General features: G+C 37.6%; 1 protein-coding gene across 2 annotated transcripts in view; it reads left to right on the top strand.

Moving 5' to 3' along the window:
• LOC126248073 (band 7 protein AGAP004871-like) overlaps positions 1 to 26,102 on the top strand; it is a 439,986-nt gene that overhangs the window by 122,949 nt on the left and 290,935 nt on the right. The window contains exon 1 of one of the 2 annotated variants that reach the window (XM_049948732.1): positions 8,972 to 9,044. The exons of the other annotated variant lie outside the window; for it this stretch is intronic. The gene's annotated coding sequence lies outside the window, so the exon portion shown is untranslated. Of the gene's footprint in view, positions 1 to 8,971; positions 9,045 to 26,102 lie in introns of those variants that run through there. 2 annotated transcript variants of the gene reach the window in all.

The raw sequence follows: 26,102 nt of genomic DNA, 5'->3' as shown, positions 1-26,102 counted from the left end.
ATCACAAAGATGCATGTGGCAAAATCAGCATGACAATAGACCGAGATGACAATGTGGAGGTCAACATGGACATCATCATTTGTAGCATGTCCAGGCACATGCCACAGACAAAAACGTGAGCTGCAACCTTTAGTGGCTGTTGGGGGCAGTTGAGTACTAGCACGGTGCTGACAAGGGAACCTCCCCATCGCACCCCCCTCAGATTTAATTATAAGTTGGCACAGTGGATGGGTCTCGAAAAACTGAACACAGATCAATCAAGAAAACAGGAAGAAGTTGTGTGGAACTATGAAAAAATAAGCAAAATATACAAACTGAGTAGTCCATGTGCAACATAGGCAACATCAAGGATACCGTGAGCCCAGGAGTGCCGTGGTCCCGTGGTTAGCGTGAGCAGATGTGGAACAAGAGGTCCTGGGTTCAAGTCTGCCTTCCAATGAAAAGTAAAATTTTTTGTTTTCAGTGTATGTCACAAACTCTCATGTTTTCATCACTTTTTTGGGAGTGATTATCACATCCACAAGAGAACCTAAATTGGGCAAGGTAGAAGAATCGTTTTACCCATTCGCCAAGTGTACAAGATAGGTGGGTCAACAACATATTCCTGTCATGTGACGCATATGCCGTCACCAGTCTCGTATACAATACATCAGACGTGTTTTCCTGTGGAGGAATCAGTTGACCTATGACCTTGCGATCAAATGTTTTCAGTTCCCATTGAAGAGGCACGTCCTTTCGTCTACTAATCGCACGGTTTTGCAGTGCGGTCGCAAAACACAGACACTAAACTTATTACAGTGAACAGAGACATTAATGAACGAATGCACAGATCATAACTTTACAAAAATAAAGAAAGTAAACTTATCACTCGAGGGAAGACTTGAACCAAGGCCCTCTCGTTCCGCAGCTGCCCACGCTAACCACGGGACCACGGCGCTCCTATGCTTACATTCTCCTTGATGTTGCCTATCTTGCGCATGGACTACTCAGTTTGTATATTTTGCTTATTTTTTCATAGTTCCACACAACTTCTTCCTGTTTTCTCGATTGATCTGTGTTCAGTTTTTCAAGGCCTATCGACTGTGCCAACTTATAACTAAATCTGAGGGGGGTGCAATTGGGAGGTTCCCTTGTGAGCAATTGTGAGCCTTGTTACCAAACCTGCTGTGGTACCAGCACCAACCCCTCTCATCTTTCTGGTGCCTCCCATTAGCTAGTTCCTTTTTATCTCATTGTCTGCCTTGGCATTGCTCTCCCAAGTGCTGTGCTTTGTGTAGTGCTGCCACCTGCAAGGCATGCACTTTAACCCCTAAGGGGAGTTGATGTGAAGATCTGTGTTTCCCCAGAACACTTGCACTGAGGGCAGGGTTTGTTGTAGCTGCTGAAATGTTTGAGGCACAACCGTTGGCGTAATGAATAATTTTGCACTGTACCTCGGTGCTAACCACCGTACTTTCAGCTTTGTCTGCCAGCACTTGTAGTGAAGCATTTTTATCTGCTGCAGGGATGAGTCTCATGTTTCTTGGAAGCCTGCTGAGCCACATTATGGAGAGGGACTGCTCCGAAAGTATGTCAGGTCCCACTAGCTCCTGCAGGTCATACAGTAGTTGGGTGGGGGACACGTTTTCTAAGCCATCGTCCACCATTAATCTGCAGAGCCTGTATTCAGGTGACTGTGTGAAGTACTTGATTATGCAGCAACTGTAACATGTCAGCCTGTATGTTATACTGGCAGAAAACACGTTCCACATACAGGAACCAGAGTTCTGAGCTTGAGGTCCAGAACATTGGTAATTTGATGTTTTGTAAGTTCCTGCCTTTGGGAGCCATTTGCTCACACTGCTAATGTTGACGGGTACGTGTCATATTACTGTTTGGTGGGTAAGAAGTGCTGTTGCTGCCCTCCATTTTTATGCCAACTCCACTCATTCACTCGTTCTGCACGGTGTCACTACTGTAGGGTAGTCACTGATGTGGGGCAATCCAGTGAAGAACACTGTCGCACATTTTAATATGTTTAGTTCCAACACTCGATACCAGTCAAAATGCAATGTCAAAACATAGAGCATTGCACCAAGATTACTTCCTGAAGTATTTCAGTTAAAGGTATGTCATACTTATTTAGTTTGTTGCTTGTTTATCAATCTGTGTTGCTACACTTTTCTACAAAAATGTTTGAATTACTTTTTATACTAACTTCATAAATACAGATTTGATTTTGATACTAATATGAATCATGTGTTTATGAATAGCTGAATAATAATTGCTATCACTTTTCTGTGTACAAATTTAGAAAAACGTAGTTTGGACTTTTGTTTACAGTGGTCTTTACACATTTTTAGTTAGTGATTAGATACTGTTACATATTAACTATGTATCATTTTAGCTACACTTCAGGTACCTCAAGTTCATCAAGACAATGAATTAACAACTTTACAATTCACTGTTATAGCTTTACAAAACTTCATGTGAAGTATGTAATGTAGTATTGGATATTTTTAAATGGTTGTAATCCCAGTTTTTGTTAAATGTCTTCACATTCTGCTACTTAACACCCCCCCCCCCCCCCCAACTACAAAGTATCGTGTTGTACAATAATTTTGGTGTCTGTATTTGTCTGTATAGCAAACTGGTGATAAATACTATTAGTTAATCACACTAACTAAACTAAACTCCACCCAAACAGGCCATGAAGGCCCAATGGTACCGACCAGCTGCCATGTCATCCTCAGCCCACAGGCATCATTGGATGCGGATACGCAGGGGCATGTGGTCAGCACACTGCTCTCCCGGCCGTATGTCAGTTCACAAGACCGGAGCCGCTTCTTCTCAATCAAGTAGTTCCTCAGTTTGCCTAACAAGGGCTGAGTGCACCCCCCTTGCCAACAGCGCTCAGCAAACCAGATGGTGACCCATCCAAGTCCTAGCCCAGCCCGAAGGCACTTTAACTTCAGTGATCTGACGGGAATAAGTGTTACCACTGCGGCAAGGTCATTGGCAACTAATCATACTACATAGAAATGTTGAGGAAAGAGTAGTTACACACACACACACACACACACACACACACACACACACACACACACACACACACACACACACACACACCTTTTTACGAATTTCTCTTATTGCAAGTCTTGTTTCTTCTTCATGGATTCACAAATATAATGGAAAATTGTCTTTGAAATATAACCAAAAGATGTATCTCTTCTTCTTGCTTGTTCTTTCTCTAAAATTATACACACCCTCCATCACCAACAGTTCAGTCAGAACACAACTACTGGAAGTTTATATGGTTTCAAATGATCGATGTGTGATTAAAGTCTTATAGTTTTGAATGTCATATAAATTAAAATTCAAATATTTCCGGGAAATTTTGTTATCAGTTACTACAAGTATGATATATAACATAACTAAATCATATTCACTTATTTTAGCAATCTTTTTAGTTTCTTTTTAATCCATATATCATAGTTTACAATTATATTAGTCTTGTCATGCTTACAGTTTTATACAGAATAAAACAAATTTCTTAGAAATTTGTCATTGAGACATGAAACGTTTTTTATAAGAATGTTTTATAGATAATCAATATTTATACAGAATGATGAAATATACCAATAACCTACATTAATTTATGCAACAGTCCTGCATACTTAAAGAAAGTCAGCAAAGTTATTTATTTTTGACATACTACTGAAAATACAAATACATTTAGACAAAACTATAACTAATTTTTTAGATCATATACAGGGTGAGTCACTAACTATTGTCACCTAGAATAACTCTGGAGGTATGATAGTAGTTCAAAAGTTGCGTGGGACAAGGGGAGCCATAATATGAGGTTGGTTTTATGTTGCTAGGTGGGGTCGCTTCAGAGATATGATAGTCAACTTTTTTTTTTAAATAGGATGCTATAGTTTGGTACTTATTTTCTGATAGCAACAATCGAGACAAGTCCAATGATGTGTAACAGTTAGTTCTTTGAAGGTCACAAAGGTGGCATGAACGTCCATTTACAGAAGGTGTTCAAAGTGGTGACCATTGATATCAATGCAGTGTCTCAATCTTCTTATCATGGGTTGAGTGGTATCCTTATCAGTGTGGCACTTACTGAAGCACATGCTCACACAATTCTCTCTTGTATATCATGCAAATAGTAAATATTCGCTGAATACAGTGTATCCATCTAATGTGCCATTGACATGTAAACACCATTTGACGGTTTCACAATACAACACTAACAGGAACAGTAAGTCAAATCAGGTCAATGTGAATGATGTATTGCTTCGGAAAACAAGCTGCTATGTTTCTCATTAATGGAGAATGCCAACGAAATTCAGTGAGAGCTGGAGACTTATACACTGAAAGATATCCTCAAAGTATTCACCCTATAAGTCATACATTTAAATATGTGTATAATGAATTGAGAACAACTGGATCTTTAACGCATCAGAAACATATCTAGCAAAGGAAAGTTACTAACGATGAAATGGAAGTTGGTACTCTTGCTACTGTGGTTCGAGATCCTTGTCCGTGAACCGTGGACCTTGCTGTTGGTGGGGAGGCTTGCGTGCCTCAACGATACAGGTAGCTGTACCGTAGGTGCAACCACAACGGAGGGGTATCTGTTGAGAGGCCAGACAAACGTGTGGTTCCTGAAGAGGGGCAGCAACCTTTTCAGTAGTTGCAGGGGCAACAGTCTGGACGATTGACTGATCTGGCCTTGTAACACTAACCAAAATTGCCTTGCTGTTCTGGTACTGCGAACGGCTGAAAGCAAGGGGAAACTACAGCCGTAATTTTTCCCAGCAGCATGCAGATTTACTGTATGATGAAATGATGATGGCGTCCTCTTGGGTAAAATATTCCGGAGGTAAAATAGTCCCCCATTCAGATCTCCGAGCGGGGACTAGTCAAGATGACGACGTTATCAGGAGAAAGAATACTGGCTTTCTACGGATCGGAGCATGGAATGTCAGATCCCTTAATTGGGCAGGTAGATTAGAAAATTTAAAAAGAGAAATGGATAGGTTAAAGTTAGATATAGTGGGAATTAGTAAAGTTCGGTCGCAGGAAGAACAAGACTTTTGGTCAGGTGAATACAGGGTTATAAATACAAAATCAAATAGGGGTAATGCAGGAGTAGGTTTAATAATGAATAAAAAAATAGGAGTACGGGTAAGCTACTACAAATTGCATAGTGAACACATTACTGTGGCCAAGATAGACACGAAGTCCATGTATACTACAGTAATACAAGTTTATATGCCAACTAGCTCTGCAGGTGACGAAGAAATTGAAGAAATGTATGAGGATATAAAAGAAATTATTCAGGTAGTGAAGGGAGAAGAAAATTTAATAGTCATGGGTGAGTGGAATTCGAGAGTAGGAAAAGGGAGAGAAGGAAACATAGTAGGTGAATATGGATTGGGGCTAAGAAATGAAAGAGGAAGCCGCCCAGTAGAATTTTGCGCAGAGCATAACTTAATCATAGCTAACGCTTGGTTCAAGAATCATGAAAGAAGGTTGTATACATGGAAGAACCCTGGAGATAATAAAAGGTATCAGATAGATTATATAATGGTAAGACAGAGATTTAGGAACCAGGTTTTAAATTGTAAGACACTTCCAGGGGCAGATGTGGACTCTGACCACAATCTATTGGTTATGAACTGTAGATTAAAACTGAAGAAACTGCAAAAAGGTGGGAATTTAAGGAGATGGGACCTGGATAAACTGAAAGAACCAGAGGTTGTACAGAGTTTCAGGGAGAGCATAAGGCAACAATTGACAGGAATGGGGGAAAGAAATACAGTAGAAGAAGAATGGGTAGCTTTGAGGGAAGATGTAGTGAAGGCAGCAGAGGATCAAATAGGTACAAAGACGAGGGCTAGTAGAAACCCTTGGGTAACAGAAGAAATATTGAATTTAATTGATGAAAGGAGAAAATATAAAAATGCAGTAAATGAAGCAGGCAAAAAGGAATACAAACGTCTCAAAAATGATATCGACAGGAAGTGCAAAATGGCTAAGCAGGCATGGCTAGAGGACAAATCTCACTTGGGGTAAGATAGATACTGCCTACAGGAAAATTAAAGAGACCTTTGGAGAAAGGAGAACCACTTGCATGAATATCAAGAGCTCAGATGGAAACCCAGTTCTAAGCAAAGAAGGGAAAGCAGAAAGGTGGAAGGAGTATATAGAGGGTCTATACAAGGGCAATGTACTTGAGCGCAATATTATGGAAATGGAAGAGGATGTAGATGAAGATGAAATGGGAGATATGATACTGCGTGAAGAGTTTGACAGAGCACTGAAAGACCTGAGTCGAAACAAGGCCCCGGGAGTAGACAACATTCCATTAGAACTACTGATAGCCTTGGGAGAGCCAGTCCTGACAAAACTCTACCATCTGGTGAGCAAGATGTATGAGACAGGCGAAATACCCTCAGACGTCAAGAAGAATATAATAATTCCAATTCCAAAGAAAGCAGGTGTTGGCAGATGTGAAAAAAAAAACAAAAGTATCAGTTTCATAAGTCACAGCTGCAAAATACTAACGTGAATTCTTTACAGACGAATGGAAAAACTGATAGAAGCCGACCTCAGGGAAGATCAGTTCGGATTCCGTAGAAATGTTGGAACACGTGAGGCAATACCGACCATACGACTTATCTTAGAAGAAAGATTAAGGAAAGGCAAACCTATGTTTTTAGCATTTGTAGACTTAGAGAAAGCTTTTGACAATGTTGATTGGAATACTCTCTTTCAAATTCTGAAGGTGGCAGGGGTAAAATACAGGGAGCGAGAGCCTATTTACAATTTGTACAGGAAGCAGATGGCAGTTATAAGAGTCGAGGGGTATGAAAGGGAAGCAGTGGTTGGGAAGGGAGTGAGACAGGGTTGTAGCCTATCCACGATGTTGTTCAATCTGTATATTGAGCAAGCAATAAAGGAAACAAAAGAAAAGTTCGGAGTAGGTATTAAAATCCATGGAGAAGAAATAAAAACTTTGAGGTTCGCCGATGACATTGTAATTGTGTCAGAGACAGCAAAGGACTTGGAAGAGCAGCTGAATGGAATGGACAGTGTCTTGAAAGGAGGGTGTAAGATGAACATCAACAAAAGCAAAACGAGGATAATGGAATGTAGTCGAATTAAGTCAGGTGATGCTGAGGGAATTAGATTAGGAAATGAGACACTTAAAATTGTAAAGGAGTTTTGCTATTTGGGGAGAAAAATAACTGATGATGGTCGAAGTAGAGAGGATATAAAATGTACACTGGCAATGGCAAGGAAAGCGTTTCTGAAGAAGAGAAATTTGTTAGCATTGAGTATAGATTTAAGTGTCAGGAAGTCATTTCTGAAAGTATTTGTATGGTGTGTAGCCATGTATGGAAGTGAAACGTGGACAATAAATAGTTTGTACAAGAAGAGAATAGAAGCTTTTGAAATGTGGTGCTACAGAAGAATGCTGAAGATTAGATGGGTAGATCACATAACTAATGAGGAGGTATTGAATAGAATTGGGGAGAAGAGGAGTTTGTGGCACAACTTGACAAGAAGAAGGGACAGGTTGGTAGGGCATGTTCTGAGTCATGAAGGGATCACAAATTTAGCATTGGAGGGCAGCATGGAGGGTAAAAATCGTCGAGGGGGTCCAAGAGATGAATACATTAATCAGATTCAGAAGGATGTAGGTTGCAGTAAGTACTGGGAGATGAAGAAGCTTGCACAGGATAGAGTAGCATGGAGAGCTGCATCAAACCAGTCTCAGAACTGATGACCACAACAACAACATACCATATCATACAGATTGTATAAATCACATTGAATTCTGCTGATGGGCTAACTTCAGATTTAGAGGGATTACACATTTATTAATTTGATTTTATTTACTGATGAGTATTCATTCATGAAACATGGAAATGTTAATTTGCATAACATGCATTATTGGGCAACTGAAAATTCATGTTGGCTGTGCCAAGTTGCACAGCAAAAACTGTGGTTGGCGAATGTATCGTGTGGGATCCCAGAAGACAGAATTATAGGCCCGTATTTCATCAAAGGCAATCTTAATGGTAGGAAGTACACCACATTCCTGCAAGAAACATTAGGTCTGTTATTGGAAGAAATACCTTTAGGAACAAGGAACAGAATGTAGTATTAACATGATGGGTGTCCGACACATTTTTCACTGATGGCTAGAAATGAGTTGCAGAGACAATTCCCAAATCATTGGATTGGATACAGAGGAGATGTGTCGTGGCTGTCTTGTTCACCGGACTTGACACCTCTGGATTTTTTCTTGTGGGGATTCATAAAAGACATTGTTTATAAAGATGTTCCAACTACACCTGAAGATACGTGAGAGAGAATTGTCAGAGAACGTGCTTCGATAAGTGCTGATGTGATAAGGAATACCACTCAATCCATGATAAGAATATTGCAGCACTGCATTGATACCAATGGTCATCACTTCAAACACCTTCTGTAAATGAACATTCATGCCACTTTTGTGATCTTCGTTGACCTTCAGAGACCTTACTGTTACACATCATTGGATTTGTCTCGATAGCCGCTATCAGAAAATAAGTACCAAACTATAGCATCCCATTTTAAAAAAAAGTTGACCTTCATATCTCTGAAGCAACCCCACCTAGCAACAAAAAACCAACGTAATATTACGGCCTACATTGTCCTATGCAACTTTTGTCCCCAAGCTTTTCAGCTTCTATCATACTTTCGGAGTTATTCTTGGTGGCAATAGTTAGTGACTCACCCTGTGTGTCGACCATATGGCAGAAAATATTTGGACATATAACACATAGTGAAAACTCATTTTTATCATATCTGCACCAGTATACTTAGTCTGTATGTTTTCTTCTGTATTTTCAGCACTGCACTTCACTTTCTATTTTCCTTCTTTAAGGAAATTTGTTCCCACCCAAAAAAGAAAGTGCTTTACCCCATTTCCAACTTTACATTTGTCCTGTGGATTTGACTACAAGTACTTCTTCACCTTATACCAACATTGAAAGGTGAGATGTTCTTTCAGTTTTCTTTTGAAAGTGTTCACTTCCTTTATAATAAGTGGCACCCTGTTATAAAATAAGTTTCCTGCATTTGTAGTGTCCGTATCTGTCATTTTCATTCTTTGTTATCTACAGTTCTTGTGTGGTGATTGTGTAAATCTCTGCTTAGAGATGCTGTGCAATTTACCATTAAAAGAAGTATTATCTCATATACGTAGAAACTTGGCACAGTCAATATTTTAAATACTCTGAATTTGTTTTTGTGGGATTCCTGTGGTATTAGTTTAGCTATGCATCTTATGGCTTTCTTTTGAAGTTTTAAGATTCTTGGAATATGTACATTTACTTCTCCTCCCCATATTGGTATACAGTACAATATGTGTGGGAAGACAGACCACAGTACATTTTTAGCAAGGTTTCTGTGTCTACCATATACACAGTCTGTTCAAGAAATTCCAGAACTTTGACCACAATTTTTTTCTGCACTTGCCTATTACTTATTGTGCATGGTCTCCTTCGAGATACTCTCCTCCACAATTGATACTCCACTCCCAAAGCTGTTCCCCCTTATGGAAGCAGTCATGGTGTGCCTCTTTCTGGATCATGTGAAGCACCATCTGAGAATTTATTTTACCTTATCTATCATTGCAAATTTTCATCATTTCAACTGGGTTTTCAACTCTGGAAATATGAAAAAGTCCACAGGGTCCAAGGCTGGAGAGTACAGAGGCTGAGACAGCACAGTGATTTTGTTTTTTTTGTGCAATAGTCATGCATCAACAAGGATCAATGTGCGGGGGCATTATCCTGATGCTAGAGCCATGAATTGTCTCACCAAATTTCAGGCCATTTCCTTCCCCCGTTTTCTTTCAGGCATCACAAAATGTCCCGACAGTACCATCAATTAACATTTTGTGCCTGTGACACAAATTCATCATAATCTAATCCTTCAAAGTCAAAGAAAACTATCAGTATGGCCTAACCTGACATGTTTTTTCTGGTCTTGGATAACCTTTTCCAACCCATTGTGAAGACTGAACCTCAGTCTCAACATCTTAACTGTTGCCCCATGTGTCATCACCAGTTATGATTCTCTTAAGGAACATCTTGTTCTCATTTGCATGATCAAAAGCTCTTCACAGATTGCAAGGTAAAGATCTTTCTGGTCTTGACTCATGATTTATTGATCCATTTCCATCCACAGCTCCACAATGTGCAAGAGATATTTGGATTTTTATTTTAATAGTAACAATTTTATATACGATTATATCTTTGTACAGAAAACACATATTAATATATCAATTAATGATGAATACTTAAATAAATGTTTTTATGCTATATACAGAGAGATAATATACAAATGTTCTTCTGTATGAGACTACATTGGGTTAACATAGAAAAATTTATTTTTGTAGATATTCATTTACTGTATAAAAGCAGTGATCAACTAAATATGACTTCAAATTAGATTTGAAGTGACCAGTGTTCTGTATGTGTTTAGTGGTATCTGGTAAGGTATTGAATAGTTTGATACTAGGATGGATAAGACTGTTTTAAACTAACTTTTTGTTGGCACTTTGAACATGTACATCCAATTTTTGCCTTGTGTCATAGCTGTGTGTTTTGTGATTGATGAGTGGTCTTTTTGCATGTAAGCTTTCTTTTAAATATATTATATTTTCAAGTGTATATACACAAGGAAGAGTCAAGATAATCCTTTTTTGAAACAATTTGCGATTATCTATCCCCTCCACTATTCCTTTTTTTTTTTTTTTTTTTTTTTTAAATGGCATCTCTAGACTTTACCCAGAACATAATCCCATACCAGAGGTGAGACTGTATGACTGCGTAATATACACACTGAAGAGTGCTGTAGCTGCTACAGTTTTTTAATGTATGCAACACAAAACAAGACTCAATGTAGCTCTGAACAATAACTAACAGACATACAACAATGAAACTTCCAGCACTTACACATTAAACAGAGGCCTGTGCAGGGATGCCAACCACATTTTCCTCCAACACAGCACTGGCACAAAATTACGAATGTTCTCGAACTTTTTGAACAGACCTCGTAGCTCATTCTTTTCATTAAAATTAAATTTGTACTCCTTTTTGAACAGGACTTATTAATGTGGTTGTTTTTGTCAGAGACTGGTCCACCTCTAGTCCCAGAAACCTATTACAGCCCACTTCTTCTAACTCTGCAATGTTCAGAATAAATTCCTGTGAGATGATAGTTCTGTTAGTTTCAAATTTTTTTACATATAGCTTTCTTTCTGTTGATCAATAAATTATTTTTTCTAAAATATTGTTCTGCCATTTCCAGATTCTCACTTGCTCTCCTTTCCAAATCCTCCACTGAGTCACTACATACTAATAAAGATGTGTCATCAACATACATAATCACTTTTTTCATTAACTGCAGTGGGCATATCATTTATATATATGAGATAAAGAGCAGAGGCCCTAGTACTGAAACCTCAGCTGTTCCATCTTTCACCTCCAGAAAATCAGCGTAGGAGTTTTTCTATGTATTTCTGGATTTATGATTTATTTCAACACACTGTCTTATAATGTCTGCAGCTTTTTCTCTTATGCCACAGCAGTCCAGTTTTTCTACAAGAATTTTATGACAGGTGCAATTGAAAGCTTTTGAAAGGTTTAAGTATACACTAGATACTCTCCTTTGATGATCCACTGCCTTAGTGATGTGCTTTATGGAGTTTACCACTGTAGTCTTAGTGTATTTCCCCTTTCTAAATCCATGTTGTGCTTTGTTTGAGATATTTTGTTTCGCTGTAAAGTTTATAACTCTGTCTTTAATCAATGGTTCTACAGTTTTAGGTAGAAGAGTTGTGATCATTATGGATCTATAACTTACCTGAATCTCCTTTCTCCTCTCCTTTAAATAGTGGCTCTACCTTACTCCTTTATAAACATTTTGGGAATATCCATTCTTTCATAACTAAATTTATCAGGAATGTGAGGCTGTGCAAGATATCTAGCACAATGTTTGACCATTTTTGCTAATATGCTGTCCAAACCCGCTTTATTTTTATTTTTAGTGCTGTATTTGTTTAACTTCCCGTTCATCCATTGGGTGTAGGTATAAACCATCAGCCAACCTTTTCAGACTTTCCATGCCCTTTTGTAATTAAACATTTTGTTTTAGAAGTTTCTCCACTATAGCTATGTAGTCTGTGGATTCATTACAGGTGGTACAGACAAGCCGTCGTGTGAATTACTTTTGAACACATTATCCGAAAACTGTCTTGAGCAGCTAAGTTGACAGCCAACACATAATGTAAATATTTTAGATCTTGTAGCCACGAACAGACCAGACCTCATTGATGGTGTCAGTGTTGAGACAGGGATTACTGATCATGATGTTGTCATTACATGGTTACAAAAGTTAAAAAGTCGGTCAAGAAGGCCAGGAGAGTATTCTTACTAGAAAGAGCAGATAAGCAGTTGCTAGCATCCCACTTAGTAAATGAATCGACTTCATTTGCTTCTGGTACGATGGACGTGGAAGAATTAGTGGGTAACGGACGGAAAAGACCCACCGTGCTTTAACAGCACAATTCGGAGAATGCTCAGGAAGCAAAGGCATTTGCACTTGTGGTACAAGAAAGATCGGGAGAATGAGGAGAGGAAAAAGTTAGTAGAGGTTCGTGCTGCTGTAAAAAGAACGATGCGCGAAGCATTGAACCACTACCACTGTAATACCTTAGCAAAAGATCTTGCTGAAAACCCAAGGAAATTCTGGTTTTATGTAAATCGGTAAGGGGGTCAAAGGCTTTCATCCAGTCACTCACTGATCAGTCTGGCCTGGCAACGGAAGATAGCAAAACGAAAGCTGAAATTTTAAATTTAGCATTTGAGAAATCTTTCACGCAGGAGGATCGTACAAACATACCGCCGTTTTAGTCTCGTACAGATTCCCGTATGGAGGACATAGTGATAGACATCCTTGGGGTTGTGAAGCAGTTGAATGGGTTGAAAATAAATAAATCACCAGGTCCTGATGGGATTCCAATTCGGTTTTACAGAGAGTACTCTACTGCATTGGCTCCTTACTTAGCTTGCATTTATCACGAATCTCTTGCCCAATGTAAAGTCCTGAGCGATTGGAAAAAAGTGCAGGTGACGCCTGTATATAAGAAGAGTAGAAGGACGGATCCTCAAAATTACAGACCAATATCCTTAACATCAGTTTGCTGCAGGATTCTCGAACATATTCTTAGTTAGAATATAAAGAATTTCCTTGAGACAGAGAAGTTGCTGTTCATGCATCAGCACGGCTTTAGAAAGCATCGCTCCTGCAAAACGCAACTCACCCTTTCTTCACATGATATCTTGTGAACCATGGCTGAAGGGTATCAGACGGATGCCATATTCCTTGACTTCCGGAAAGCTTTTGACTCGGTGCCCCTTTGCAGACTCCTAACTAAGGTATGAGCATATGGGATTGGTTCCCAAGTATGTGAGTTGCTCGAAGACTTCTTAAGTAATAGAGCCCAGTACATTGTCCTCCATGGTGAGTGTTCATCAGAGGTGAGGGTATCATCTGGAGTGCCCCAGGGAAGTGTGGTAGGTCGGCTTTTGTTTTCTATCTACATAAATGATCTTTTGGATAGGGTGCATAGCACTGTGCGGCTGTTTGCTGATGATGCTGTGGTGTACGGGAAGGTGTCGTCGTTGAGTGACTGTAGGAGGATACAAGATGACTTGGACAGGTTTTGTGATTGGTGTAAAGAATGGCAGCTAACTCTAAATATAGATAAATGTAAATTAATGCAGATGAATAGGAAACAGAATCCTGTAATGTTTGAATACTCCATTAGTAGTGTAGCGCTTGACACAGTCATGTCGATTAAATATTTGGGCGTAACATTGCAGAGCGATATGAAGTGGGACAAGTGTGTAATGGCAGTTGTGGGGAAGGCGGATAGTTGTCTTCCGTTCATTGGTAGAATTTTGGGAAGATGTTGTAAAGGAGACCGCTTATAAAACACTAATATGACCTATTCTTGAGTACTGCTCGAGCGTTTGGGATCCCTATCAGGTCGGATTGAGGGAGGACATAGAAGCAATTCAGAGGCGGGCTGCTAGATTTGTTACTGGTAGGTTTGATCATAACACGAGTGTTACGGAAATGCTTCAGGAACTAGGGTAGGAGTCTCTAGAGGAAGGTAGGCATTCTTTTCGTGAATCGCTACTTAGGAAATTTAGAGAAACAGCATTTGAGGCTGACTGCAGTACAATTTTACTGCCGCCAACTTACATTTCACGTAAAGAGCACAAAGATAAGATAAGAGAGATTAGGACTCGTACAGAGCCATATAGGCAGTCATTTTTCCCTCATTCTGTTTGGGAGTGGAACAGGGAGAGAAGATGATAGTTGTGGTACGAGGTACCCTCCGCCATGCACTGTATGGTGGATTGCGGAGTATGTATGTAGATGTAGATGTAGTGCTGATTGAAGATATTACACACATGTTGTGGATCTGTCACTTCTTTTCCTTCCTCTGTCAATATTAAATGTGTATCTTTTAAGACATGTGACTATTTTCTTTTCTCATTTATATAATTCCAGACTGTTATGGAGATGTTATAAGATCTTTGTAGTTTGAGTTTTTGGTGGCTAGCCTTTGCTTCTCTTCTTATCCTAGTGTATACTTTTTTCTTGAACCTGAAGTCTTCATGACAATTATGTTCTTTGTTTTACTGATAATTTTTGTAAAGTTCAATCAGTTCATCTCTTGCTTGTTTAATTTCTTTGGTGTACCATTTTTTTGTTTGTTTTAGCCCTAATAGTTTTGCATATATTAGGATAAGCTATGTCTATGTGGTGTCTTAATACATCACAGAAAGACTCCCAGCTCTTTTCACCACTGCCCTCTATGTACACATCATCTCTCTTTTCTGCTTTTAGCAAAAGTTTTAGTCTACTCAAATTTTCAAATTTAGTTTGTCTAAATCCAGTCACAATGCTTTCCTCACTTTTTATATTGTCTCACAGTTTGATTGTCTATCCAAAGTGGACTGTAATAACATTACTTACAACTTGAACTTTTTGTCTTTCTGGAGATATATTTGAAAGAACATGATCTACTAATATGCTTGATGTTTCTGTATATCTTCTTGGATTTTTTACATGAAACTGGAGATTGTACGTCCTCATGTCATCAAGAAAACCTTCTTGTTTTGTGTTCAGTTCTGCAATAATATGTTACATTTTTGTATCCCATTTCACTGAAAACCTTTAATTTGTGAATCCTTCAAACCATGCTCTGTCATTATGAAAATATTGAGTACTTTAGCTGCTAATAACACTTCTAATTCTTCTGGTTCATTAGATGCATATTGGACATTTTTAGGCAGTATTTTTAAATTGATTTTTTAAAAATCTATTGCTCTTTTGTTATATTGGCTTTTTCCTACCTATGGATGCCAAAAATTTTGGTCCTTCTGTGTGGGCTCCCTGTTCGTTGTCCTTCTTTCCATGGATCCAGGTGCTATCAGAAAATCTACTGCTGATGTTTCCACTGCTGTTGCTGTTGATGTTGGAAATACTATTGATGATATGGTTGGTAACACTTCTTTTGTGGATGATGTTCCCTCTTCTTTTGCAGGTGATGCTTTCTTTGCTGGTAAGTTCACCAATTCAGATGATGAGGTTATTTTAGATGAATCTTGTTTTTCCACTTGTTGGTCAGTTGGAAAAGCATTTTTCTCTTTTGAAGTATCAGCATAGGAAGGTGTTTTAGTCTGTCCTTGCCATTCCACATTCGGGAAAATTTTAGGACTGTTTTTCTTATTTAAATTTCTGATATGTTCTCTTATTTTCTGGCAAGGAAATCTTTTACCTGAGTTGTTTAAGTGCACGCCATGCTTAGTGAGATGTGTTATTTCATAGGCATGCAGTTCAAGAAAAGTTGCATTTGAAAATGCTTTAGATATTTTCTGTACTTTCCTGTTAGTGTTTGCAATTTTGTTGTTTACACATGAAGTATGAATTAAAACATAGCATGTGGGTATACTGGAGAGGATGACATTTACATTTAGTAAACTGTTGAGGTCTTTCACTGTTGCTCTGATAGCCTGATTTGCATTGTTATGATACACATCATTAGATCCTCCCATTAAAATAACATCATTTCAGTTAATGACTTAGATTTTTTTGCAGTTTTTTTATTACCTCCTGCATAGGTGCACCAGCTCTGAGCCAAAGTTTACATGATAAATTGGTAACTAAGTGGATTACTAATTAGAATCAATTCTAGAATTTTGTCAACATTGTTAATATTATTCTAAGAATAATTGTGTAGGTAATCTCACTTCAAAATGTATGTAGTGCTTCTGATTTATTTTTGATTTATTGATCCATTTTCATCTACAGCTCCACAATGTGCAAGAGATATTTGGATTTTTATGTTAATATTAACAGTTTTATATATAATATACCTTTGTACATAATAACACACATTAATATATCAATTAATGATGAATACTTAAATAAATGTTGTTAGGTACACTATATACAGAGAGATAAAATACAAATGTTCTTCTGAATAAGACTACATTCGGTTAACATAGAAAAATTTAGTTTTGTAGGTATTCATTTACTGTGTAAAAGCAGTGATCAACCAAGTATGACTTCAATTTAGATTTGAAGTGACCAATGTTTTGTATGTGTTTAATGTTATCTGGTACGGCATTGTATAGTTTGATACTAGGATGGATAAGGCCGTTTTGAAATAACTGTATGTTGGCACTTTGAAAATGTACATCCAATTTTTGTCTTGTATCATAGCTGTGTATTGTGTGATTTTGAGTGATGAGTGGTCTTTTTGTATGTAAGTTTGCTTTAAATACATTATATTTTCAAGTATATATATGCAAGGAAGTGGCAGGAGCGTCCTCTTTTGAAACAATGGTCTACATGATTTGCAATTATCTACCCCTTCCATTGTTCTTATAATTTTTTTAAATTTTGAATGTTTTGATGGCATCTCCAGAATTTCCCCAGAACATAATCCCATACCGGAGGTGAGAGTGCACAACTGCATAATATACACACTGGAGGGTGTTGTAGCTGGTACAATTTTTTAATGTATGTAACACAAAACAAGAAGTACTTAGTTTTTTGTTCATTTGCTCAATATGTGCTTTCCATTTCAAGTTGTCTTTTAGATGAAGTTCAAGAAATTTGGTACAGGCTGTTTTGGCAATTGTCTGTCCATATAGCTCTAGATTGGGTGATATCAGATTTTTTGTTTGTGCTGTGTGTATATCCATTGCTACAGTTTTTTCAGTGTTTATTATTAAGTCATTGTTATCAAAGTAACATGTTAGCCTGTCAGTGGCTTCTTTAATGTTTTTTACAAGAGTTTCTTCTGAGTTTTCTGTAATTAGAACACTCGTATCATCAGCAAATTGAAATATTTTACTGCTGTCATTGCGTATGTTTAGGTCATTTACATAGAGTAAGAACAGAACAGGACCCATTACTGATCCTTGTGGCACTCCATATTCAACAGTCAGTAGCTTGGAATTATATTTCCTAATGACATTGTCCCTTTTTTGATCTATTTCCACATATTGCTCCCTGTTCTTAAGATAAGAGCTGAGCCAGTTGTTAGCTGTTCCCCTAATGCCAAGATTTTCTAGCTTGTTTAGCAATTTGTCATGATTTATGGTGTCAAATGCCTTTGACAAATCTAAAAATTTGCCCATTGTAAGTTTTTTCTTGTCTAATGCTATCAGTGCCTCTAACAGAAAGGAGTGAACTGCTGATTCGGTTGAACGGTTTGCTCTAAATTCATGTTGAGATACTGACAGAATGTATAAGAAGTCTGTTAGCCTCTTATTGAAAATCTCTTCTAATATTTTTGAGAAAACAGACAGAAGTGCCAGTGGTTTGTAGTTGGAAATATCTTTTTTTTTTTTTCCCTTTCTTGTATAATGGCTTTACTTTTGCTATTTTCGAACATGAAGGAAACGTTCCTGTAGCAAAAGATATAAGTTACATGGGTGGGTTAAGGGCTCAGTAGTCAAGCCCCACACTTCTTTATAATGAAATCAGGTATATCATCTACGCCTGCAGAGTGTTTCGTTTTGAGACTTTTTATTGTAACCTGTACTACTTCTACATTTGTTGGGTACAGAAACATTGCACAATTACATCTTCCACTTATAAACCATGATCAGAAACTTCATGTATTTACAGTAATCAATAGTCATTTGGTCATATAAAAAATATATGAGTTGTAGTTACTCTTGAAAAAGTGTGAACAATTTTATTCTTACGAATATTCTTCAAATGGGATATTTCATACATATAAGTGTCAGTGTATGACATTGGATAGCTCATTCAAGAATAGTCTTGTTATATAATCTGCATTTGATTCTGCTGCACTAAATGCATCATCAACGGTTAAGATACAAATCATTTCAGGCATATGGTCAAATGTGTGTACATGCAAATTAAAGCATAAATGAATTCTGTTTCAAAATGTATTTCTGATATTCAACTGGGGAGCATGCTTAGACAGCCTACATGGTTAGGCAACTGCTTGTGATAAGTGGGAAATCTGGGTTTCAGTCCCAGTCCGGCACAAATATTTAGATGTTGCTTTAGGTAGAACATCTATACCTATTACAGTAAAATTGAAGTTCAGGGATAAATTTCAATATTTGAGACTGTAGTTCATCACCAAATATAACTATGTATATGGCAAAGATGACAATGGTGGTCTATGATGTCTTTTTGTCTTGATTCTAAAAAACCTATCCGGGAATCATGAGAAGTGTGAGTTCGGGTAAAATGAATTAATAATCTTTGAGAAGAAATAGATACGTGTGAGACATATGGAAGTTTGGGTTGGTCCAGGAAGCATGCTTGGATAGCTTAAGTGGTACAACAACAGTCAATGTGGTAAGGCAACCACCTATCATAAGCAGGAAATTTGGGTTCGAGTCCTGGTCCAGCACAAATTTTCATGCTGCTTTAGGTACTACATCTATAGCTATTACAGTCAAGTTGAATTTTGGGAATAAATTTCAATATTTGAAACTGTAGTTCATCATCACATACAAACAATTATGTTTCATCTGGTGTAAACTTATGTAAGTGCTGCTTTTGCAAAAGTATAGAGCAATAGTTATAAAAGTATATCTTCATAAGTGAAATTGTATCCTAGTTGATAGTGCTTTACATCTCACTCCTTTCTTTATCATTGGAATTAGCTAGGGTTGGTGTGAATAAACAAGGGATTAACTTCCACATATTGTTGTGTTAATTATTCATTTGGAGATTGACACATCTCATATCAAAATGAATATTCTTCATTTCATGTAATAAGTTTAACAGTAAGCAGTAGCACATGTATTTGTACAGCTTCCTGACAATATATTGACATATTTGGTAAAAATAAACGCAAACGCAAAAACAAACACACACACACACACACACACACACACACACATAACTCTGCTTACATTATCCTTTGTCCCATTCATGATCTTTATGTAACAAAGTAAACTCAACATGGTGCACTGTATCATTGAAATCTGAATTTTACAGGACAGAATAAAAAATAATGTGAATCTGGAAAATAGTAATTACCAGGCGCTCTCTTGAGTGAAATTCTAAAAAACTGTGAACATTTTTTGGAGAATGGAAGAAACTGTTTAATAATTGGGGTGCTAAGGACATTTATAGGAATGAGGGTAAACTCGGCACAAGAGCGCTAAGAAGCACACTACAGAAAATTACAAATGTGAGCTTCTATGTTGCAAGTATACCACAAAGACATGGCCTGGTGGAAAAATCTTGTGTCAACAAAGAAATCGCTGTTACTAATAGAAAATTTGAAAACATATGCCGAAGCTTCCAAAATGCCACATATGTGAATGTACCATCTTCAGAAATAAGTCATTTTACCAGGCATGGGCTACACAGAAATAAACTTGGAAAAGCATTCATTAATCGAGAAATACTTAATGCAGTGTTAGCAGTTGAAGACAATAATTGCCCTACCATACCACTACCACCACCCATCACAACGACTGAAATTCTCAAACATAAAAATTAAGATTTAACAGATGTAGTTTCAGCTCCTTTATCAATGCTAACAAAGTTCACAGAAGGGGTTGCCTCTCCCACACCAGCAGCAGAATCTACTACAGTTGGACACACATCATTATAAGAATATTCATCATTAGAAGATGAAACACCATCCACACCACCACCAGCTGAAGAAATATCTGAAGGCAACATTAAACTTCGACTAAGAAGAAAAACAGCTCCACCAAAACATTTCCAGGATTTTTTATTAGCAGGCAGCATCACACAAATAGTAAGTTAAATGGTGCACCGAAATCAAAAAAACAAATATAAGTTAACAGTTTTCTATCAGAATGTACAGGGTTTAGGCAGCAAGCTAGGTGAAATAGAAGTCCTCCTAAATGACTATTTAAAAGAGACTGCAGTCTTGTGTGTAAACGACCATTGGCTGAAAGACACACAGTCATGTACTGCTGTTATTCGTAAATTTGAAATGATAAGTATGTTTTGTAGAGTTAATAGTAAGGGTGGTGGTATGTGCATGTATGTTAGGACAGGTCTTGATGCAAAAGAAGATAAATACAGTAGAGCGTCAATTATCCGAAGTAATTGGGAGACATGGGTGTTGGGAAAACTGGTTAGTTCAGATAATCAAACTGTACATGTTTATTTGCCAAAAAGAAGTACTGTACAGTAAATTTATTCATAAAAACAGGCATCTCTTTTAGTATTACAAAGTAACATACAAAGGCAACTTCAGTAGGAATATATAGTAATAATCTTGTACTTGTCCCTCATAGAAAGAACAACACGTTTACGTTTAAGCATTTCGTATTGTCAAGTTCACTTCTTCACACAGCAGCACACAAGTGGTCGTACTAGAGAACAGAAGGTGATGGTTGCACCATGAGAAGCTCTTCTTGGGGGCGCGCAATCCTTCAAACTGCGCGGAGTGCCACACCTCAACTCAGCCGGCGCAGCTGTTGCTGTGAACAGCTTTGACACTGCCGCTACTTCTACTGCCATTTCCAAGCTGACAGAAGTGTGCTGATTGTTGAAACACAGCTACTGGCAGCTTGGCCGGTCAGCAGTGCCTTGTGAAGGCCCCCATTAGAAGCAATGTTCCGCCAGCGTTGGCCCAGTGCGGTGATTACTGTGCGAAACTTGGTTTGGGAGTGAGGGGGATGATGGACGGTAGGGTGGGAGAGTAACAGGTGCGAGCGAGTACACAGTTCGGTTAAGCGGTTGTTCGGTTGACCGACGTTCGGATAATTGACACTCTACTGTATAGTAATGTAAAATGCATAGAAAAAGACTTTGAATACTGTGTATGTGAGTTAAAAAAACTGAAAATGTTTATTGTGTGCATATATAGATCACCATCAGGGAATTTTACTTCTTTTCTCCACAACCTTGAAATGCTGGTAAATCAACTCAAACAGCAAATAACAAATACAATTGTCCTTGGAGATTTTAATTTTAAAACTAACTACAGTAAACAACAACAACTGACCAATCTGTTCTTGTAATATGACAGCTACAGTAACAGAAGACACTAGATGTTAAAATGGGTCTGAAACAATAATTGATCAAGTATTTGTCAATAAGAATAAATGTTAGCATATCACTGAAGTAATAGAGACGGGGTTCTCAGATCATAAGCCAGTCACGTTAACATTATATAATATATCTATTAAGGATCCAGTGGTATATGAAAAATACAGAGAGAAACGATTTTTAAATGAAGACATCATAAAGGTTCTTAATCACATGTTAAAAAATATAACTTGGGACACAGAATCAACCTGTGATGTAGATAAAAAAATTGAGTCGTTCCTAGCAGATTATTGGCATTGTTATGATATCGCATTTCCTATTAAACGAGTCAAAATTAAAACCAAAACAAAGACATGGGTAACACAGGGAATAAAAAAATCTGCAGACACTCTGAAAAAGATAAACAAATCTGCAACAAATACTGTTGCATTAAAACAATATGTGAAAATTTACAGGAAAGTATATAAAAAAGTTATGATAGTGGCTAAGAGACTAAATAATGACTCATATGTCAGGAAAGGTACAAACAAAATAAAATCAACCTTGGAGGTAATAAATAGGAGCATAGGTAAACAAAAAATTAAAAACAACATTCTTGTAATTAAAAGTGAAGGGAAAACAGTTGAGGACCCACTAGAGATAGCCAACATATTCAACACACATTACACAAATATTGCAACAAAACTAATTCAAGGAAGATGTGATTTTAACTCCAGAGCGCAACTACCAATGAATGATAAAACCATGTTTCTATACCCTGTTACTGCATTAGAGGTACAAAATGCCTTAAATCAGTTAAAAAATAAAATGACATGTGGCTGTGATGAGATTCCAGACAAAGTAATAAAGAACACTGCAAGATACATAGATTCCCCACTTGCTGACATGTTTAACATGTCATTTAGCACAGGAGTCTTCCCAGGAAAACTAAAGAAATCGATTGTCAAGCCTATTTACAAGAAGAGTGACCAGTCTGATGTTATCAATTTCTGGCCTATATCATTGTTATCTGGATTTTCAAAACTAACTGAAAGGGTAATGCATGAAAGACTGTCTCATTTTCTTAATAAAAATCAAATTTTAGTTAATGGGCAAAACGGTTTATGAAAAATGGGTCAACTTACACAGCAATTTATAACTTTTTGAAACTGATCATAAATTCTGTATACAAAAATGAATTAAACTGTGGCCTGTTTTTGGACCTGTCTACAGTTTTCGATGTCAATGACCAAAATTTACTGCTCATGAAACTATATTGCTATGGGGTTCGTGGAGTAGCAAATGATTGGTTCAAATCCTATCTTTCTAATAGGTATCAGAAGATAGAGATACACCATGCGGGTAAAGTCTACTCATCGGCATACCAAAGAGTCAGGTATGGTGTGCCGCAGGGCTCTGTACTGGGGCCATTGCTGATCTTAATATTTATAAATGATTTGCCAAGCCATTTATCAACAGCAGATGAAGTATTGTTTGCTGACGACACCAGAGTATTTGTCAAAGCTACGAACGAAACTGACTTACTGGAGAGAGTCACAGTAGCCACAGAAGAAGCAAACATATAGTTTACAAACAACAAATTAATTGTTAATGACAAAAAAACAGTTTGGATGAACTTCAGACATATAACAAAAAATGGTTCAAATGGCTCTGAGCACTATGGGACTTAACATCTGTGGTCATCAGTCCCCTAGAACTTAGAACTACTTAAACCTAACTAACCTAAGGACATCACACACATCCATGCCCGAGGCAGGATTCGAACCTGTGACCGTAGTGGTCACGCGGTTCCAAACTAAAGCGCCTAGAACCGCACGGCCACACCGGCCGACATATAACAAAACAAAGTAAAATCTGACCTAACTGTAAAACTTGGGCAGTGTGAGATAGAGCAAACCCCCTACACTAAATTTTTAGGATTATGGCTAGATGAATATTTAATGTGGGAGAAACACACAGAAATGTTAACTTTTGTATAAGTCAATATTTTTATTTTCTAAGAATACTAAAAAAATTCCTGCAGTGTTGATGCAGTGTTATGTTCATACTTTGCACTCATACATAGCACACTATGATATGGTATCATATTTTGGGGGAATACCAGTTTGGCCAAACACTCGTTTGTGCTTCAAAAGAGGGCAATAAGGATAATCAAAGGCATGACACACAGAGAATCATGTAAAAAAGTTTTCAAGGCGCTACAAATCATGACTCTACCATGTATCTATATTTATGAAAGTATATGTTTTATGAAGGCACACCAGGAACATTCTTTGTTAAACAGTCAAGTTCATAATTACAAAACGAGAAATAGAGACGACTTTCATAGAGAAAGTCACACAAAAGCTATGTATCAAAAAAGTGTTCTTTATCAGCCAAAATCTTACTTAGTGCACTACCTGTAGTGGACTGACAAGGCAGCCAGTCCACAGTGACGGGTAACCGAAAGGCACGCGCACACACACGCCGACTGGCGTGAAGTCTGAAACAGGATATTTAGTGAATGCTATAAAGAAAAGAACGGAGCTTAGGTTTACTTAACTTTAATTCACTTCTGCGGTACCTTGCTCTTGATAATACAAGTGAGACTCTCTCCAGATATGGTTAATGGCGCCTTGCTAGGTCGTAGCCATGGACTTAGCTGAAGGCTATTCTAACTGTCTCTCGGCAAATGAGAGAAAGGCTTCGTACGTGTAGTCGCTAGCAATGTCGTCCGTACAACTGGGGCGAGTGCTAGTACGTCTCTCGAGACCTGCCGTGTGGTGGCGCTCGATCTGATCACTGACAGTGGCGACACGCGGGTCCGACATGTACTAATGGACCGCGGCCGATTTAAGCTACCACCTAGCAAGTGTGGTGTCTGGCGGTGACACCACACTACCAAAGGAAATTAAAAGTACACCAAAATTCCACATATTCAAAAAAGAACTTTAAAAAAAATGTTAATTAGCAAGAGTTTTTATAGTGTCAAGGAATACTTAAATCACCAGCATTCAATATACAGTAGCTTATTTCCTTCATCGTAATGACCCAAAATGCTCATTGAAAACTAAATTGTATTCATCTATTATTCTAATTTAGCATATTATGAATGTTGTTACACATATGGTTTCATGTTTTATGTAATAATATTTTATTTATGGACATATAATTGTAAATCTTTTCATGTCCTATTTTCTATGTAAGGCAATGTATGACAAATCCTATATCATTTTCATGATTATGAGATACAAGGATGCTAAGTAAATACAGGAAATACTTGATTTTCAATGTCTGTGAGGTCTGGCAGCACCTTGTTGGGCTATGTACAATTAACATGAGAGTGTAGCTATTGTTCGGATCATAGAAACTTCTTGTATGGCAACTATATTTTAAGGTATCAATATTAACATCACTTATTAATACTATATATAAGGGAATTACTTAATGGCCTTATCTAGAAGTGTTTCTAGTTCTTTTAGAAACCTGTTTACCAAGAGCTAGGTGATTGGTATGGGTCTAATATCAAACACTTAACTTCTTGTGGCTTTATCTGCATAGCTGCTGCTAAAAACAATAAAATAAAAATAAAAAATCTCTGAACAATCACAAACCGTTATAAGTTTCGTAGAACAGGCTGTTTTTAAACTACCTCTTGGTGCTACACAGAAGGTTAGAAGGGAAGCATGTAATGTGTTGACTGGGGCAGGTTCTGCTAATAGTAATATAATATCAGCTGAGAGGACTGCTTTATGTTCACTTAGAGTGGATCTGGATAATGTTATTTTACCCGTGGACCAGGCCAATGGTACAGTGGTTTGGACAAGCAGTATTCTACTCAAAAGTGTTAAGGGAAAGACTTACAATCTCATGAAGGAAAATTCCTTTTCAAGGGAGATTATCAAGCTTCTTAATTCCTATTGTGGTGTCAGCCTTAGATTATAAGGACTTCTGAAGATCCACAAGTAAGATGTTCCTATTAGGCCAATTGTGAGCCCATTAAGTGGGTCATTGTGAGCACATTAAGAACTTGGAAGATTTATTATGTCAATTAGAGGGATTGTGCTTGAATGACTCCGATAGTTTAGTAAGTTTTGATGCTGTCCCTTTCTCTTCATTCATGTTTCGTTTCTCTGTCTAAGTTGTTACAATTAATTGAGGTTAGATTTGGTGTTGATTTAATTAACATATTTTGAGATGTGTTGACCAACACTTGCTTTTTATTCAATGACCAGTGCTCTGAACAGATGGATGGAGTTGTGAACCAAAACCCACTGTCCACTATTATTGCCAATTTGTTAATGGAAGGCATCCAGGTACATGCCTTAGAGTCAGCAGGATTGAAACCTGCATGTTACCTTTTCTTTTTTTCCTTTTTTCTTTTTTTTCCAGATATGTAGATGTTACTTTTATTGTTTGGTTTCATGGTAGTGTGAATTTAAATGGCTTTT

Source organism: Schistocerca nitens, chromosome 3 (assembly GCF_023898315.1).
Source record: "Schistocerca nitens isolate TAMUIC-IGC-003100 chromosome 3, iqSchNite1.1, whole genome shotgun sequence".
NCBI classification, from domain to species: domain Eukaryota; kingdom Metazoa; phylum Arthropoda; class Insecta; order Orthoptera; family Acrididae; genus Schistocerca; species Schistocerca nitens.
Note: the sequence above shows the minus strand (reverse complement) of the source record. Positions and strands in the feature narration are given on the sequence as shown.